The sequence below is a fragment of the Strix aluco genome, chromosome 12, assembly GCF_031877795.1.
Source record: "Strix aluco isolate bStrAlu1 chromosome 12, bStrAlu1.hap1, whole genome shotgun sequence".
In the NCBI taxonomy this organism is placed as follows: Eukaryota; Metazoa; Chordata; class Aves; order Strigiformes; family Strigidae; genus Strix; species Strix aluco.
In genome coordinates, this window is record NC_133942.1 from 18,843,283 (window position 1) to 18,856,310 (window position 13,028).

Genomic DNA, 13,028 nt, shown 5'->3' on the forward strand with positions numbered 1-13,028 from the left:
TCTTCAAGTTCACCACTGAAGTAACTGTCACTGCTTGTCCTTGCTTTGCAGCAATGACTCCTATGAAGTGCTGCCTGCACGGCCAGTTTTACGTGTTGTGGGACACAGGAGGAGGTGGAAGGTGGCTGCTGTGCAGATATATTGAAGCCAAAATCACAATAAATACAAAATACAGTCCCTTCTTTTCTTCTCAGGTTGAAACAAGATCAGCTACAGCTGGCAGAGGCTGTGTATGGTAAATAACAAAGTACACTGAAGATGTTGAACTGTATCAAATTCCTTGGTTTTTGGATCTGTGGTGTTCCAGGTCATTGCAGTTTAACTCTTAGAGTGCTGCTGTCTTCCCAGCTACAAGCACAGCTACTCGTGAAGAGGCTGAAAATTGTCCCGGGGCCTCTTAATGACTTTAATGAGCTGTTCAGGAAGACAACAGGGATTTGTGCAAGAGGCGGGTGTGGTGGCATCCTGAACGCATCTGTTAAACAACAACAACATGAAAGACAAAATTGATTTTCCCTTTTAATGCTGAGTTCCACCCAGCTGCTCTGGAGTATGAAAGAGCTGTGGAGCAAAGTAAGGTCATGTTTCTTAATTCCAAAGCACTTTCAGAGTGCTACTACAAAAGCAAAATCCTGTCCCAGCAAGCTGTGTGTGTGAGGCCAGCCTGTCTTCGTCAACCTGGCAGGGAGTATTTCTGGCACCTGCCTGTCATAGGGACCTACAAAGTTTGGAAGAGCTCGCTGCAAAACTCTACCTGGAAAGATGCTTCTAAGACAGAATGTCTAATGCTAATCTCCCACCCACCAGCTTTCTAGCTGTGTAACCCTCTCACTCCTCCGTCTCTGGCAAAGCTAAACAGAGGGCAGTCCCAGCAAACACTGCGGGAAACATCCTGTAGTAGTGCACACATCTGGTGGTAAAATACTCAAGGAGATGGGTTTAGGATATTAGTTTTTGTTCCGAGGGAGCAGCAGAAGGCCAGATATGGCAGTGATGGGCACACCAGACACACAGACTGGCAACTAGCTCCTCATCATGAAGGAGAAGCTGAGCCAGACATCTGAGCAGGCAGGGAGAGCACAATGGGAATGCTTAATAGCAAAGGAAAAAAACTAGCAGAGATTTTAAAATGTTTTTAAAGGTCTCATTAAAGAGAATTTATGAACTAGGCGTGTGCAGGGAAAAGAAGCTTAATTTATGATGAATGTTAATACCAGCTCCTTACATACGATACTGGCCTCAAGCATCCCTGAGGGTATTTGAGGACTAGTGCTATGGTTATGATTCCAGTGTATAGGGGAAATTCTCTTGCATTATTAAACAAATCATGCCCTGCATTGGCCTTTGGTTTGATGTATGTAATGCATAGTCAATCTTAGCCAGCTGGGGGGACAAGATTCCACAACTTGTTGGCAGTTTGAAAATAAGTTGGAAAGCTGCTGACTGAGATCCCCATCTTCATCAAAGGGAATAGGGGTTAAATATTTTAAAATTTGGAAAAAACCCCCAAAGTTTTAAATACATAGCATTTACCCTTTGTCTGTATTTGTTTAGCATAACTTTCATTATGGATGGGATATTTAAATATCTGCAAAATTAAAAGTTTGATTTGACTTGTTGTAGAAATGAGCCCTAATTGCCTGCTTCCCATTGAATCCTCACTTTCCCAAAGGTGGAGATTCAAAAGATTTACCCTATCCAGAATTTACTAGCTGTTTTTATCCATTTGTATCACAGATCTAGCTCCTGAGATAACTGAGTAGGTGATGTTCATAGAACTATCAGGAGGGATAAAATCTGGCCAACAAACCATGTTGACTTTGCATCTTTTTCTATTTTTCACTGAACATTTCCATCCTACAAAACTCAGCTGCTCAAGGGGTTAAATAATAAAATCTAGTATTTTCCCTTCTAGGTCACTGGTCGCAGTCCACCACAGGTCATGCCACAGCCAGCTAATGGCTGCTAAGTGGTCTGTGTGAAATTAGTTTAGTGGGTCTCAAGCCAGACGCTAGTTGACAGATGCCCAAAAATCAGTACTCCAATTGGCTTCCTTGTTGGCAGTCACAGCAGGTTGGTCAAGGCCATGCAAATTCAGCAGTTCCCCAAGGCTAGGAGCATAGACAAGGTTGTTTGTGAATACTTTCCTCTGTTGTGAATGCCAAAACTCTTCACAGAAGGTCACAGCACAATGCTATGAGTGCCAGCGTCTGAGGACCATGCTATCACCTCTAATTCAGCTATCCAGGGTAGTGGTGATAGCAAAGGTAGAAAAACACTGCTGAAGACTCCCAGCGGAGGCAACCCTGCCGTCAAGGAGAGGATGCAAAGTGGCAATGGGAGTCTTGGTCAAAGTTTTCACCGTTTGGCTTGTCCTGCACAGGAGAGCAGGCTGTAGAGCTGCCGGTCAGATTAAACCAATTTAGCATTCCCTGAAGTCACAATAAAAAGCCAGTCTCCCTCCCTCTTGGACTTTTCCTCCTGATGCCAAATTTAAGCGACCTTACTTTTTTGGCAGCAGGAAACTTCACAATTAAAGATAGAAGCAGAGCAGACTTTCAGATGGAACTTTCAGCAAGGGAACAACAGATGGCATTGTTTGCTGGGCTGGAAAAGCTGCATCTGCTCCTAGAAGAAATGCTAATCGGAGCTTAATTAGGCATTCAGAGGGAACCGTACCCTATCCCCAGGACAACGGCCGTGTGTACACGATCCTGAAAAACACAAGAAAGTAGGTAAAAAGTCATCAAAAATCCTCACTGGACCAAGTACAAATTAAGTGCATAATGTGATAGGGTAACCCAGAGACTTTCCTCTTGCTGAAATCCATCCGGACCATTCAAAATAAAATTGTAATTGGCAAAGACTTATTTTATTTCGTTTGCAAGTGGTCAGTGATTTCATTTTCAGTTTCAAAGCAAATAATTTTAGCACAACACTGGAACCAGATCCTACCCTGGCTGCTCTCTGACTCTCTGAGGTGTGGCAAGATTAAAGGGTAGCTGAGATCTTTACAGAAAGTACCGCAAATGGGGACAACAGAGTCGTAAGGATCAATAACACACGCCTTGCCTAGGGTAACTTATCCCTCTATAGAAACACAAAGGAAGAAAAGAGCGTGGTGGCAAGTGTTCCCAGATTCATCCCAGCTAGGTGTTCAAGCACGAGATGAGAGTCCTGTGGCGTGCAGTGCCTGCACGTGGGCTAAAGCAGAGCACAGGTCGTTGTCCCACTTTCCTTCCCTCAGCCCTGCCAGCTTACCCCAGGGTACAGGCAGGAAGGCAAGGCTGTGTGTGTCCCTATTTCTGTGTCTTCTGTTTGGGGTACCAAATTGCCACCTCAATTTGGAGCCAGCAGAGCTGTTTGCAAAACAAGATGACCAAGCGTTTCACCAAGAGGCTGGGCCCAGCTGCCAAATTTTCTGGCAGCACAGAGATCCCCATTGTGCTGAGGCTTTTAATATCCTCTTTCTCTCCTAGCTTGGGTCACGGCAGCATGCCCCGGTGTGGTACCCAGGACAATGTGCACCTCATGGGCAGTGCTAATGGGGACCCCCTTTTGCAGACTGCACACCCTACTTCCAATAGCCCTGGAAACATGCTGCATGGGTAAATAAACACCCAGGCTTTTTACACCTAAAACATGTTCATAAACAGGGATCGTTACTGATTTCAAACAATACTCTCCAAGCACTGCCGGAAAATCATGAGAGATCAAAGGCATTTTGGAATAAGTGACTTAGAGCTGCAGTTAAAGGAAAGAGTTTTCTTGGCACCGAGGCAACTTTCAGCAACTCCAAAGAGTAGTGAAGAGAAATGTAACAAGATCCTAAACGGTTTCTGCCTTCAGCACCATTCTGCTTCAGAGGGATGTCAAATCCTGGTCTGGCACAAACCTCAGGTCAACTAGAAGAAAAAGTGATCCTCCTGACAAATAACTTTGCTGCAGGTGCTGAAGCTGTAGGAACTGATCACCCTTATTCCAGGGACTCCTGTGCCCCATTGCCATGACAATTTTGAGCCCCTGGCTTGGCTGACTGGCTCTGAACAGCCTCCCATGGTCTGTGAGTGTGCTCTGTATCCCATTAAACATCATGACCCCCATCATGTCTTTGAGAGGAACCTTGGAGATTTGCTGACTGTCTGTATCTCACTGACAGCAGATTTATTACTGCTCTAATTTGGAAGAGACTTCTCCAATGATGGAAGTGGTGCCTGTACCCTTGTGCATGCTGACCTGGAGCTGGCCTTCTCCCAAGCACTCTATCTTCATGGTGTGTGGCAGGGGACAGGCACTGGGAGAAGCTTTTGCGTAAAGGCACCCAATTGCAGGTGTCGGAGGTCACAGAAATCAGGGCAGGCCATGTGCAGAGGTGCTGCCCTCCTCTGGAGACATGACATGAACCAACCTGTTTTAGCAGAGCAGCAGTGGGCTGCATGAGTCAGGTCTTCCTGTGCAATGCAGGTGGATGGATGGCTTGCCCCATTCTCTTCAGAGGCTGTCCAAGCGACCGTTCTCTAGCTTTACCTTCATGTGGTGAAGGCTAAAACATCCAAGGTGTCAGAGCTGCCATCCTCCTGCTGTTCACTGCCCATGCACGGGTAGGATTGGATGACCTAGCAGCCCAGTTGAAGGAGAGATGTCCTCACACCATGAGATTGTGCTAAACAGGGCCAGTCTGCCAGCACAAGCCTTGGAATCAGCTGACTTGTGAGTGTTGAAGCTCAAGGACATGGCGAATGGCAAACACCACAGGGTCTTGGCTTTCCAAGGACGGCTGGAGAGCTGGTCCCAGCTCATCCACATGTATCAGCACATGGGGCTCAAAGCAGGGCTGCTGCTGACCCAGTGTGAAGCTTTCCAGTGTTCATGGTCTAAGAGCAGACGCAGACTTTGGCTGGCTGCCTGGAGTTTAAATGTCTGTGTTTTAGACCCAGACTTCCTTCTGAGTGGTTCCAGAGGGAAAAGAAAAAAATCAAAAAGCATTCCCAAGAACCTAATTTATCCGTCAATGGCCAGTTTTCTGCCATCCCTTGAATCTGAGAAAGGCAGAGAGGAAGTGGGAGTGGGGAGCACAACGGGCCTCTTGGCTGCCCTCTTTGGCTACGGGGGTACCGAAGGGAGCCAAGGGACTCCAGAGGAAGTGGCGAGCAGCTCCAGCTGGGCAGTGGTCCTGACAGCATCGTGTTAGCAGGAGGGAGAGGACAGACTGCCTTGCTGTGAGTCAGCTCCTGTTCTGTGTCAGTGCTTCCTACTCATTCCTAGGATTTGAAGGCTATGGCCCTGGGCTGTCTACCTCCATGAGCCCAAACTCCCTCTTTTTGGCAGGGGCAAGGGCAGGAAATGAAAAGGTGATCCCTGGAGGTCCTCAGCACCCTCCTTTCCACCAGGATAGCATGTGAGTTTTTTTCTTAAAAATGTGGTCATTTATTCTCCATGTTAAACAGGGCAAGCTCGGTGACTCCAATCTGGCCTTGTCTGAGAAATTGTTTCAAAATCTGGCCTGTAAAGACACATTTCCAACAGTGCCTAGGCTCAGCACCTGGGGCTTCTGGAACAGGCTTTCTTTTTCTCTGAGAAAGGATTACCAGAGGGTGCATATATTTAAAAAAAAAAAAAAAAAAGAGAAAAGAGACAATTAACTATTGCTGTAGAGTCCTCTAGTGGTGAACATTTCACAAACCACCCAAGCGTGCTCCCAAGTGAACTCATGCCCCCCATTTCTGTTTTTGATTTACATAAAAATGCATATACAAAAAATGTCAATGTCCAAATTCAATGCAACTATTTTAACCATCTATGAACGGTGGCAAAGGCAATGGTCCAAAATCAAACAAAACAATCTTCCTCCCTACTATCCCTCGGTTACTCCCTTCCAAATAGCATCTCCCATCCAAGGCTAGATGATATTCTTCCAGATGGGTGGATTGAAACCCTATATACATTAAAAAACTCAGCATCTTGCCCACTCAGTTTCTGTTGTTGCTGCTCAGAGAAATGACTGAAGAGAGAGAACCAGCAGAACTGAATCGTGGTCACACATGTGCCAAAACACTTGTCATTTTAAAATCCAGAAAAAAACTGGATGGTGGTGTAGTATTATTGTGCTGAAGAGCATAGGCCAGGTCAGCCTCCAGCAGACATAGCAGTGAGTTTAGATGAGCAGCTGAGTTTAGATGAGATTTCAAACCCAAGTAATTTAAAGTGTTCTTCACTTTCCCCTTTTCTGTCTCCTTCCTTCCATGTTGCCCCCAAGCCTACTTTATTATTGTTCCTCTGCTCTACCAGTCCAAGGACATGGCCTTATGCAAAATCCATACCCAGCTCTGAGCAAAATGGTGTTTGCTGCAATTTGAATATGCGATAGAGGGGAAAAAAGCCTGCTGTGAGCTCCCTCTGATAAAGAGAAAAGCACTACCCCTGACAGGATATTCCCCTTCCTAATGTGACCATCACGTCCATACCCTGCTCTTTCCCTTCAGGCCTGGGTCTTCTCAAGTGTGGTTTAACTTCTGCTTTAGAACCAAGGAAGAAATTTTACAAAGGTTTAAGACTTCATTACAGAATATACTCTCACATGCTGCAACCAAATAATTGGGCACTGTTTCTTTCCTAAGAGTCTTTTTTCCCCTTCCCACTGAATAATCACCTGCGAATACTGCCCTTTGAATTCCAGCTTCTGCATTGGAATAGCTGTATTAGCACCTGCTGAAGACAACCTGCTAGTCATTGACAGCCTGTGTAATTTAAGAAGCATCAAAAAGACCAAGAAAAAAAGAGAGATCATAAATTGTTAGCAGACTGGAGGATGCTGTCTCTTAAAATGCTACTACACCCATGTTAATGAGCAATTCAGAGGACTGAAGCTTTAAGAATTTTTTAAAGAAATATTTATTCTGTTCAATATTTGCCCTGTATTTGAACCAGCAAGTAAAAATAATACAATCCTTGAGTCACGTTAAACAACCTCTGCTTAACACAAGCCCAGCTAGACCAGGTTGCTCAGGGACTTGTCCAGCTGTGCTCTGAATGTCTCCCAGGCTGGACATTCCTCCACCCTTCTGGCCCTTGTATGTAATACAGTACCATATATTCAAATAATTCATGTAATGTTTCATCTTTGTAGTCAGACTCTGTGCTCTAGTTGTTAAGATTTTCTAGCTGAAAGCTGCAGTATTTGGTGTGTGTTTGAATTTACAGGTCCGTTCCCACTGATTTACTTTAATTATATTTCTTCAGGCCTGATGTCCCACCAGTAAGCACAGACACCTCCTTGAATACCTCTGCTGAGAAGTAAGGCTTTAAGCTTGTCTCTGCCAAACCCTCCTCAGGGCCCAGATGCTCGCTGGTGTCACTATTAATTAGACTGATTTCAGAGGTGCTTACTGTTAACTTAAACTGAGCTGCCAACCACATATCAGTCCTGCCTGCCTGCGTTAATTTATGTATCCCCTCATGTCCAAATCAATAATATTATGTACTAGTAAATAATAATGGTTTCATAAAGCTGAAGTAATAGAGATTTAGAGTGTTGTTTCAGCTAAAGAAATGAGCCCCTGGGGGTCTGTTGTTTGGTTGTTGATTTTGCTATGTCCCATAGGAGGATTTCAAAGCACTTTCAAAGTGGCTTTTCACAAGGGGATTAACAAACAGACCATTGCCAGGGCCCTGGGAGAGCAGATATTGTTGCATCCAAGTGGGAAAGTTCCCTTTTTTCTCCTTCCCCTGTCTTTTCCACGCCAGTGAAAATTGTGGAGAAAATAAAGTACTGTATTCATGCAAACCTTCCCTTTACCTCGTGCTGAATTTCAGTGACAACCAGAAAGTCCATTTTCAGCTACTGACTCCAAATTGCATTATTTAATTTTTTTCTGTAGTTTAAATTTCTTCAATTTTTAAATGCAAGATTTCCAACCAAGACTGTTAAATGTATTTTATTTTTTTCACTCTAAAACCATTTTCTATTCAAAAATTGTTCATTGTAAAATTCTAACTGGCTGAACTTCTTCCTCTTTATGAATATGAGGATTAAGTTTCAGGAAAGAAAACTACTCACACACCAAGTAGGCGACATGCCAGAACAACTAGACTAGATGAGAATCTCTGGGGTAACAATTTTTTTCAGATAAACAAAACATTAATTTTAAAGCCCAGGATGAAATCTAACTACTGACACCCAGAGCAAATCCATTCCACACCCCAGGGAGAGGGAGACTGAAACCTGTTTCTCTGAGTGCTGGATTTGAGGTGAACGGTAATGGATATCTCCTGCAGCTTCTGGCTTACTTTATCTTCCCACAAGAGACCAGAAAACCCCAGGGATGTGAATGAAAGTCCATATTCACACACAGAGGGGAGAGAGATGTCCTCTGTCTTTTATAATGAGGGGGAAAAAGATATATACTCATGAGGTCATAGGAATATTGGTTGGAAAGGACATCTGAAGGTCATACAGCTTTCCATTTGAAGCAGGGTATTGCCAACACTAGTCCTTGCTGCCTGTATAATTAAGACTGTATCTGTCTTGTTCAGACCACCAAATCAAGGACCTTTGCAAATTCAAGGAATCCCACTGCCATCTACAGAAGTTTTACTTGAACAAAAAACCAAGGGTTAGATCATTAAAATGGAGGAAAAGAGGAGACCTTGTGGAATGTTGTCTACCTGGACGGTGTCTCATAATCAGAGTGGTTTATCCCAAAAATCTCTGTGATCCCTGGGGCTATGCAACATGATATCCTGACAGCCCGATCTCAGGGAGGCCTTGTTCCGGATGACTTCTTACATACTTTCATATTAAATTAGACAAACAGTGAAAGCAAAGGATTCAGAAGAGGGGTTCGGTGGCTCTGAGGGAACATCATACCTTCTTCTCTATGACTACATATCTTCTCACCTGTTCTTAACTCCCTGGAAGCACTATGCTGTGAAGGTGCTCTGCCAGAATAAGCAAAAACACAGAGGCTTTGTTATCTTTAGAAACCACAACATCACATGCCTGATCCATTTACAGCTCAGAATTTATTAGTGAAACCGTCTCCACACATCTGCAATTCATATAAATGATAAGAACCGTTTGTTTCTAATGCCTCACTGTAATTGCAGCCAGCATGCTTTCCATCAGGAGATGCTAAAATGGCTCCAGAAGGAGGGGAGAGAGGGCGTATGGGGTGTTAATCAGAAATATCCAGGCCCCAACCTCCCAGACACTGAGGAAGGAGGGATGGGGGGGGGGAACAGCTGTGGTGGCAGGTGGAGAGCGAGCCCTGGTCCTCATCCCTGAATCACTGCGCATCGGGGGGTACCTGGGGAGCTGTGGAGATGTTCAGAGAATGCTGTATCATGCACAGGGCTGCTGCATCCCACATGCGTGATCCAAGGTGCCGGCGCTGCAGTGCTGATCAGAAGGTTGGAAGCTAAGGCGTCTCCGGACTATGCTCCATATTAATTACCTGCTATGTACATCTCATGTAATTAAAAGCCAGAACATCTTTTCCCCTCCTCAGTGCACAGCCACCACTCTGCTGTTGTAAACACACTTGAGATTGGAGCGAGGCCTTTTGCTGCCTGAACTCCTTGCTTTTATTTCATGTTAAATGCTAGTTGCAGATACTACCTGTGCTGTGCAGGGGACAGGGGGTTTATATTAATTAAATGTTACTATAGAAACAGCACATCAAACATAGGATGATGTTTCTAGGGGAGGGAGGGAAGGAGCCGATCGTAACAGAAAGGTCCATGGATGATTTGAAGGGACAAGGGTTTGCAGGATTGCATTTTTGTAAAGTTACCAGAGCCTAGGCAGGTCTCCTGGGTTCATGTGTCCTTTTCCTTCCTGTGGCTGATAATTCCTGACTGCATCAATCCTCTCCTCTGAGCCCTGTGGGAAACCCCAGTTCTTTGATAGATGAAATAATCTCATCTTCCCCTTGAAATGTTCCCTACTCACAAACCAAACAACAGAGAACCAGCTCTGAACATGTGAAATCATGGTATTACAGCTGGGCACCTGATAAGCCACAAACTGGAGATCTGCCCCTGGTGAAAAACGGGAGCATAGTCAGACACTAATCTGTATAGATATCCCTGAAGTCCTGCCTTAGTTATGCAAAGAGCTGGTTTAAGCCGTTTTTAGATGTGCTGCTTCTCTTGCTTCTCTGAATGCAGCAACAGCCAAGACACCTGGCTTTGTCAGCACAGGAATAAAAATAATTGCAATGCATTTTATATAACTGAAGAATCATTTTTCCAGGCCAATTTTGAGGTAATATACAGATCTTCATGACTTATTTGGGATAAGATATAGAACCAATCTGTGGTTTATCAAAATGAAGCTATGAAACACAGTAGAGCAGTCATCCAAAGTACACATGGATAAAACTTGCCTACTCTTTCCAGGTTGTCTTCCGTATATTTCATCTGGGTCATCAGGTGTTTAGGTCATTTCAAGATCCAGATTTCCATCTTCTTCGACAATTTAATGGGAGAAGGATCTGCATAGCCACTTTGAACAAGTCCTCTAGAAAATGTGTTTCCCTTCCACACAGCAAGCCTTAAATCTGCCCCCAGTTATGCTCAGGGGAAAAAAAGGAGCTAGAGTGCATTTGGGATTGCTGCATGGCACCAAATTCCCTTTCATGCTGCCTGCGAGTAAATGGTGGGAGCTACAGAGAGCAGGTGGGTAATGGGTCTTTGCATGCATAAGTCTTCTCTGTCTTTGCAGCCCAACTAGATGTTTTTGAGTACGTTTGATACCTCAAGTGAAATCAAGACTCTGTGCATAATAAGGAGCATTTCCTTCTCTGAAAAACATTGTCTAAAGAGGCCCAAAAGATGAAGTGTAAGAGAAAAAAACATTATAGTAGTATTTTCCCCATTTCAGAGATGGAACTGCTCAGGAACTGACTTTAGCTGAGTTCTGTAGGGTTTTGCAGGACTGGGTTCCCTGTAATGGCTCTGAGCCAGCATCTCAGGTCAGAAATATAAATCAGCCAGCCAGCTTTGATTTCTGTCATTTTGTCAGGCTGCAGTCAGTTTCTCCCCCCAAATAGTCCTCGAAAACAGTCCCCCAAACCTATACCACTCATTTTCACCTAGTGCCAATAGAGATCCATCTTCCAAATGATCCCTGATCAGAGCAGTTGCTGCTGAGAGAAGTAGTAGCTAATTAATGTGTATCATTAAGAGATAAACGCATCTCATAATCATATCATCCATCCATCCATCCATCCATCCATCCATTCACTTTTATCCCTCCTCGCACAATCTGGATGCAGATCAGCCATGCCACCTGCTTATCAATTAAGGAAGAACAGATTCATGGTCTGATAAATTTAGCAAGTGCCATGTAAGCTTTAATTGGTGGACATGATCCACTTGCCTTGCATTAATAACTCCAAAAGGTTCTGCTGATCTTATCATATCATGTCCTCTTCATGTTTTAATCAGCCCCACCCCCACTGCATTGAAATTTTCTGCTGTGACAAGCCCAGCACTGAAGGAAGCACATCACTGCTTTCATTGACACTAAAAAATGCCTGTCTTGTTAATAGTATAAATGGACTAGGGGCTTTGCCTTCCAACTTAATTCAAGAGTGCTATCGGCATGAGTGGGTTATAAAAGCTCTTTTTCAAGATAAAAGACAGTTTCCTGCTAGAAAACAGCTCAAACATCTTTATGACATCTCAGTGCAAAAAACAATTGAAAAGGATTGTCATAAAAGGAAGCGTGTCAGTTGTGAACTTTACTGAATTGAGCCTAATGCAAAATTCATGCCGAGGTGTCACAAGTGAAAGGCAGTTTATTAATCCAACTTATCTGGAGCTGGTAGGCAGCAGTCATGGTACATTAAGATCGTATGAATATTCCCCAGGCTCATTTGGGTTTCTATTCAGGACCCCTTTTGTGAGTGCAACGGGGGCCAGAAAGGTCTTTTGGACCAGAAGCAGCCTTCTCTTCCTCTCCCTTCTACATATCTTTTCATACTTGTCACACAGTGGGTGCATTGGGGCTAAGTGAAGCATGATGTCTTTGCCATCTGACTGATCAGAATGCAACACCAAGCTAACTGTGTCATGCTGCTTTATTCCAGTCATGCATTAGAAAGCATTTTATTTCTCCGTTACATTTTGTATGTTCCCAGGCTAACTTTCCCTACTGGGAAGAAGCTGCAGGGAGGATGGAGTTCTAAGACTCCTTTTTCACATGCTTTCACTATTTTGCAATGTCTTATTTTCCCCACACAGAATGGCAAATTGTTTTATAGCTGGCGTGTATGGAAGAATCACTCCAATGAACTTCTGTCGGCTGAGAAAGCATCAATGCACCTATAGAAAGAACATAGTGGGCTTGTCAGCACAACAGCTTTTTAGAGAAAACAATAAACACCCCGAAGAAGCAGTGGCGTGGGACCAATGCCTTCCAAAAGGATGAGGGGAAGGAGAAATGAAAATGGTTTGAATTAGAAGTGGAGCGGGCTTGCAAGCTGTCTCCTTTGTCTCCTGCTGCTGTGGGGTAGCACTCAAAGCAAGACTGTGATAAGATTGACGGGTCTATCCAGGAAAATGGACCCCCCCCCCCCAGTGATAGCAAATGACATCAAAACCCTTAGAACAGGGATTAAGTCCTCCTCCTTGGAGGTTTAAGCTAATTTTGCAATTGACTTCAGCAGGGTCAGGATTTCCCCAGAACTGTGTGGGGAGTAGAAAGGCTCTAAGCATGGCTGGCTAAGGGATATGAGGTCAAATATAACCCTACCAGAAGCCAGACCAATGTTTCTTATTTCTAGCTGGGCTGAAGAGATGACTACAGAGCTCAAGCTGGTCGTGAGTAACTGCAAATAGGAGGGGAGATGAAGGCTGTGGAGTTGTAGGGAGGTGAAGAAGTTCCTTAGAGTGGCTGTGTGTTGGGGAAGTGGATTACAGCAGGAGCGCTGCAGCAGAGATGTGGTTTACTGAGCTCTTGAAGGCTTGAAGAAACTTTTACAAAGAAAAGAGTGTCTCAGCTTATTGAAACCTAAGTGGGAAAG